Source organism: Cicer arietinum, chromosome 4 (assembly GCF_000331145.2).
Source record: "Cicer arietinum cultivar CDC Frontier isolate Library 1 chromosome 4, Cicar.CDCFrontier_v2.0, whole genome shotgun sequence".
Classification (NCBI taxonomy): domain Eukaryota; kingdom Viridiplantae; phylum Streptophyta; class Magnoliopsida; order Fabales; family Fabaceae; genus Cicer; species Cicer arietinum.
The window spans coordinates 40,664,140-40,671,524 of NC_021163.2; the positions used below are offsets into that span (position 1 = coordinate 40,664,140).

A 7,385-nucleotide genomic window follows, 5' to 3' on the forward strand; every position below is an offset into this window, starting at 1 on the left:
AGCTGAATCTGCCAAACCAAGCTCTAGGAGACTGTTTAAGACCATAAAGGGACCTGTGTAGCCGACAAACCATGTTGGAAGACTCCCCCTGAGCAACAAATCCTGGTGGTTGCTCCATATACACTTCCTCTTCAAAATCACCGTGCAAAAAGGCATTTTTAATGTCAAGCTGATGGAGGGGCCAATGTCTAATTGCTGCAATGGAGAAAAATAGTCTGACAGATGCCATTTTGGCAACCGGTGAGAATGTGTCACTGTAATCCAACCCAAAAATCTGAGTATATCCCTTGGCTACCAAACGAGCCTTAAATCGATCAATCTTACCATCAGGACCAACCTTCACTGTATAAAGCCAACGACACCCGACTACCGACTTCCCATGAGGTAGAGGTACCAATTCCCAAGTACCACTGCTTTGTAGAGCACACATCTCATCAAGCATTGCTTGCCTCCACTCAGGGTGGGATAATGCTTCACCTGTAGTTTTAGGAATAGAAACAGAAGACAAGGAGGACAAGCAAGTGTAATGTAAAGGAGAAAGACGATGATAACACAAATCAATATAATGAGGAGATGGATTACGGGTGGTGCGAATATCCTTACGAAGAGCAATAGGAAGGTCAGGCTCAGGTGGCAGGGCCGGATCCGGATGTGGCGTCGGAGGAGAGTCTGTAATGGGAGCAGGAACCGGCACAACAGAGGATAAGCGACGACGCTGATATGTTTGTAGTGGTCGTGGAGGTTGGGGGGCAGACTCGGCAGGTTCGATAGGAATATGAGTGGGTGGGAGAGGGATAACTACTTGAGGAGGTTCGGGATTAATGTCCTGATAGGGCTCAGTAGCTATATGGGTAGGTTTAAAATATTGTACAGACTCGAAAAAGGTAACATCAGCTGATGTAACGTAGCGGTGTAGTGTGGGAGAATAACAACGGTAGCCTTTTTGGGACCGATGATAACCGAGAAAGACACACTTGAGTGACCGAGCTGACAATTTGTCCAAACCAGAGGATAAATTGTGAACAAAACATGTGGACCCAAAGACACGAGGTGGTAGTGGGTGAAGAGGTGTATGGGGAAAGAGGACCGAATGGGGGATATTGCCATCAAGGACAGAAGATGGCATACGGTTAATAAGGTAGCACGCTGTTAAGACTGCATCCCCCCAAAAACAGAATGGAACATTGCCATGGAGAACCAAGGTTCGTGTGGTTTCAATGAGATGCCGATTTTTGCGTTCGGCTACCCCGTTTTGTTGAGGTGTATGAGGACATGAGGTTTGGTGTAAAATACCGTTGGAAGCCATAAAATTTTGAAATTGATGAGACAAATATTCTCGAGCATTATCACTTCTTAAGGTACGAATGGAAACTCCAAATTGGGTTTTAATTTCTTTATAAAATTGCTCAAAGATGGAAAACAATTCAGTTCTATTTTTCATTAAAAATAACCATGTACAACGAGAATAATCATCAATAAAAGTAACAAAATACTTAGACTCTAAAGTAGACACAGTACGAGAGGGACCACAAACATCAGAGTGAACTAAAGCAAAAGGAGAGTGATACCATGTTGAATATAAAGAGTATTGAGAGGCATATTGTGAATAACCCGTGTGTTTCAACTACACAGCGGAATCTCTTTATATAGACACAGGGTATTAAATAACCCTCATTTACAGTAATGCTAACGGGCCAGAATACTTACATACTTACAGCCCATATATATTATTTACATTCTAATATAGTATTTAACAAATCTATTTAGGTTTTTAACCAATCTTCTGCATCCAATATGCGCGTTTGTGTCGTTGGATTAACATTTCGATTATTTTCGTCTTCCCTAGCTTTACTCTAATCCTTTGACTTATTCTAAGCCATTTAGGGTTTTTAACCAATCTTGTGCATCCAATAAGTGTGTTTGTGTTAGTGGAATAACATTTAGGTCATTTTCGTCATCCTTCTACTTATTCTAATCCATTTAGGGGTTTTAACAAATCTTTTGCATTCAATAAGGGTGTTTTTGTTATTGGATTAACATTGACGTCATTTTTGTTCTCCCTAGGCATATTCTAATCTATTTTTGTTGTTTAACCAATCTTGTGCTTCCAATAAGTGCATTTGTGTCATTGGATTAACATTTACGTCATTTACCCCTTCCTTCGGCTTATTCTTATCTATTTTATTTATTTAACTAATCTTTTGTATCCAATATGTTCATTTGTGTCGTTGGATTGACAATAATCATTTTCTTCATCATTTGGATTATTCTAATCCATTTTGGTTGTATAACCAATATTGTGAATTCAATAAGTGCATTTATGTTTTTGGATTAACAATTGGATCATTTTCATCATCCTTCGGCTAATTCTCATCCATTTCGGGTTTTTAACCAATCTCGTGCATCCAATATAAAAGTTTGTGTCATTGGATTAACATTTTGATCATTTTCATCCTCCCTAGACTTATACGAATCCATTTAGGGTTTTTAACCAATCTTGTGCATCCAATAATCCGATGTGTGTGTTTGTGTTATTCGATTAACAATTAGGTCATTTTCGTAATCCTTCGGCTTATTCTAATACATTTAGGGTTTTAACCAATCTTATGCATCCAATAAGCGTGTATGTGTCAATGGATTAACATTTAGGTCATTTTCATTGTCCTTCGAATTTTATAATCCATTTAGGGTTTTTAACAAATCTTAAGCATCAAGTAATTGTGTGTCTATCATTGGAATAATGTTTTGGTCATTTTCATCATCCCTATTCTTATTCTAATCCATTTAGAGTTTTTAACCAAGCTTGTGCATCCAATAAGGGTGTTTGTGTCAATTGATTAACATTTAGGTCATTTTCGTCGTTGTTCAACTTATTCTAATCCATTTGGGTTTTTTCACCAATCTTTGGCATCCAATAAGTGCGTTTGTGTCATTGGATTAACATTTAGGTCATTTTCGTCCTCCCTAGTCTTATTCTAATCCATTTAGGGTTTTAAACCAATCTTGTGCATCCAATAAGTGCGTTTATGTCATTGTATAAACACTTACGTCATTTTTGTCCTCCTTAGAATTAACCTAAACTATTTAGGATTTTTAACCAATAAGTGTGTTTGTTTAACCGAAACATTTAAGTCATTTTCGTCCTCCCTAAGCTTATTCCAATCCATTTAGGGTTTTTAATCAATCTTGTCAATCCAATAAGTGCGTTTGTCTCATTGGATTAACATTTAGGTCATTAACATTTTCCGTCGGCTTATTATAATCTATTTTGTTTGTTGAACTAATCTTGAGCGTCCAATTTGTTCTTTTATGTCGTTGGATTAAAATTTAGGCCATTTTCGTTTTCCTTCGGCTAATTCTTATCCATTTTCGTTGTTTTACCAATCTTGTGCATACAATAAGTGTGTTTGTGTCGTCGGATTAACATTAATCATTTTTGTTATACTTCGGCTTATTCTAATCCAATTTGGTTGTATAACCAATATTGTGCATCCAATAAGTGCGTTAGTGTTGTTGGATTAAAAATTGGATAACTTTTGTCATCCTTCGGCTAATTCTCATCCATTTCGAGTTTTTAACCAATCTTGTGCATCACATATGAACGTTTGAGGCATTGGATTAACATTTAGATCATTTTTGTCCTCGCTAGGCTATTCAAATCCATTTAGGGTTTTTATCCAATCTTGTGCATCCACTAATCAAATATACGTGTCTGTGTTATTGGATTAAAATTTAGGTTATTTTCCTAATCCTTCGACTTATTCTAATCCATTTAGGGTTCTTAACCAAACATGGGCATCCACTAAGGGTGTTTGTGTCAATGGATTCACATTTAGATCATTTTCATCGTCCTTCGACTTATTCTAATCCATTTAGGATTTATAACAAATCTTAGGCATCCAATAAGTGTGTGGATGTCATGGGATTGATGTTTATGTCATTTTCATCCTCCCTAGTCTTATTCTAATTTATTTTCATCTTGGTCATTTTCATTGTTCTTCAACTTTTTCTAATCCATTTAGGGTTTTTTAATTAATCTTAGGCATCGAATAAACGCGTTTGTGTAATTGGATTAACATTTAGGTCATTTTCGTCGTTCTTCGACTTATTCTAATAAATTTAGGATTTTTAACAAATCTTGTATTTCCTATAAGTGCGTTTGTGTCAACTGATTAGCATTTAGGTTATTTACGTCATCCTTTAGCTTATTCTAATCTATTTTGTTTGTTTAACGAATCTTGTGCATCCAACATGTTTGTTTGTGTCGTTGGATTAAAATTTAGGTCATTTTCGTCATCATTCAGCTCATTCTAATCCACTTTGGTTGTTTGACCAATCTTGTTCATATAATATGTGCGTTTGTGTTTTTGGATTAACAATCAACGCATTTTCGTCATTCATCGGCTAATGCTCATCCATATACTTCGTCATTCCAATATGAATCTTTGGGTCATTGGATTAACATTTTGATCATTTTCGTCATCCCTAGGCTTATTTGAATCCATTTTGGGTTTTTAACCAATCTTGTGGTTCCAATAATCCAATAAGTGTGTTTGTGTTATTGGATTAACATTTAGGTCATTTTCGTAATCCTTTGACTTACTCTAATCCATATCGGGTTTTAAACCAGTGTTGTGCATCCAATAAGGTTGTTTGTGTCAATTGATTAACATTTAGGTCATTGCCATCGTCCTTCGAATTATTCTCACCCATTAAGAGTTTTTAACCAATCTTGTGCATCCAATAAGTACGTTTGTGTTGTGACACCGTAAACCCAAATTGAAATAAAAAGTAAAATGCACTATTTTGAAAGAGATTCTCAGCGGTTCCAAAATAGAGTATAAAAATTTTCTTTTAAACTATAAGGTTCAGGACGTCACACTCACGCTTACACAAAATACTTGCATAAAAAATTTCAATTAAAAATCCTTTAATATCAAATATAGTCGAGGTTTATTAAATAAAATTTTCTGACATGAAAACACGTTCTAAACTTAGAGACAATTAATTTCTACATCCGAATAAAAAATAAAAATAACACAATTGATCGATCAAATTTACAAAAATTAATTTATAACTCAATAGAATACGACAGATTACTCCCACCCAGTATCACCTATCAGAGCGTGGATCACCAACTAATAACCTGAAATGACTGCGGTCTCGCAAGCGCCAAACACAAGCAATGAGGGGTGAGCTTCGAAAACATGTAATAGTATAAAATAATTGAGAAGAACTCGTAGAATATATTAAACACCGTATTATATCAAATCACAATCAACAAGAATAATCAAGGTAAAACATTGATACAATCCACAACATCAAGTAAGTAAACGCACAAATCAAGTAATGTTATGCATGCTCTTATACTATAGACTCCTCCTCTTTCTTTGGTACCATTCTAACTCTGAAGTACTTGGTTAGGAGGTTTGATACTATGCCACCACGCAAGTGGACGGACAATTCAATTTGGCCATGTCCTCATAGATCCCCTCAACTCAACCCGAGACACATATACGCGACAGTCGAGGTAAACGTGTGTTGCATGGTAGCTCCCGACATTTGGAGTGCTACCTCCAAGTCACCTAGGAGTTCCCCACCCGAATACCTCCTATTCATCAAGGTGGTAACATCATAAGTCAACAAGTAATCATCAATACATATTTTCATAGTCATATATTACATTCAAAATTTATCATCATAATACACAAATTCCAACAATGTATGATTTTCACTCACAGATGATAATACTAAATTATTCACCCACACTACTTCAATTGATATTGAATTAATAACAATTCATCATATTTTATATCATATAACAATACCATGGTAGATCTAAACAAAGCACATAATACGTCAAATACACAATTCTACAATAATTCAACTACCACACAATCTTCAAAATTTAAATCAAACAACACCCTATAAAAGTTTCTAACTCGTATTTTAACCTCACCAAATTCAAGTTTTCTCATTAGTCAATTATTACTCAAAGGGCTTAAGCCGTACATAGCGAGCCCTGAATGAATTATGGGAAATACGGTTTTCCCGTTCATCTCACTTAATTTACACATGAATTTGAACTCTCTCTCACCCCATACCTCATTTGGCGATCTCGTACGATAAGACATTAATTTCAGCAGCGTCGGAGCAATCCAGAAATAAATTGTTTGAAAGCGGGTCCAGAGGATAACCAAATCGCAACTGATAATTTGCGATGATGATAAAAATGTCAAATATGTAATAAATGATATTAAGCGCAAAAACATAATTAGAATTATGGAATGAAAAAAAAAATGGTCGGAGGACCTTACCGACATGGATGACTCGAAACGGTGCTTACGGATAACAACAACACGTAACACCGCCGCCATCAGATTTTCATGAATGTTGACGAAACTTAAACACGAAGAGATGTAAGACAAAGCTCTCGACGTGGAGAATGCGAAATTGCTTGTCATTGTTTCGGTGCACCACTATGGAGGCCAGAAAAGCTTTGCGGCAATGTTGATGCCAGAAAGAATAAGTCACGGTTTGATTTCTCTTTACGTGACATATAAACGAGAGTGATTTTGATGAGGATAATGAAACGAGAAGGAAGATATTGGTCATTCATCCGTAGACAATGGAAGATAAAAGAATTGAATTGTATCGGGTGTTGGGTTACAAAGACGGCGACCAAAGAAAATAGATGAAGTCTGCAAGTTTCTTCTTCTTTTTTTTTTTTTTTTTCCAGCGGCGTGCATTTGGTTTGCTGAAGTATTTAGGGTTATTGGTGTTAGGCGGTGGGGACCAGATATGGCTTACAATAGCCAGTAAGCTTATTTCTATTGTACGGCCATTTTTTCTATTTTTATATTATTATTATTATTATTATTCAAAACTTTTCTATTAACTTTACTATCATTAAAATAAAAATAATTAAGTAATTATTAAATATCTAGTTAGTAATAATGATAACATATTTCACAAAAAAAAAATCACAATCTAAAATTAATATTAAAAAATAAATAAATATACTTAATATTCATATCAATAATTTAAATGAATTATTAAGCCAACACACGGGAAATTAATTTACTACAGCAAATACACATGAAAGGAAAATTAATCGTAATTATTTATCAACACATATTATAAACACATGCAATAAATAATTAATTTTTTTAAAATCCTATTAGATAAGTTAAATAATTTATTATAAAACTTGGGATGTTACAATTCTTCCCTCGTTAAAAAAATTTTGTCCTCGAAATTTGTGATGAACAATAAGTGAACAAATACCTAATTATGCACCCCAAGGAATTCACTCGTTATCTAAGCACTGTATGTCAAGAATCAAGTGGCTTAGCAAGATAAGCTAACATGACAACGAATCATTT

At 35.0% G+C, this 7,385-nt stretch overlaps 1 long non-coding RNA gene across 1 annotated transcript; it reads right to left on the bottom strand.

The window, feature by feature from the left end:
* Positions 1-4,928: 4,928 nt before the first annotated feature.
* On the bottom strand, positions 4,929-6,776 carry LOC101491329 (uncharacterized). The gene is made up of 3 exons (XR_190423.4): positions 6,318-6,776; positions 6,105-6,207; positions 4,929-5,155 (listed from the first exon to the last, which is right to left on the bottom strand). It is a non-coding gene; the product is annotated as an uncharacterized lncRNA (long non-coding RNA).
* Between the last annotated feature and the right edge of the window lie 609 nt (positions 6,777-7,385).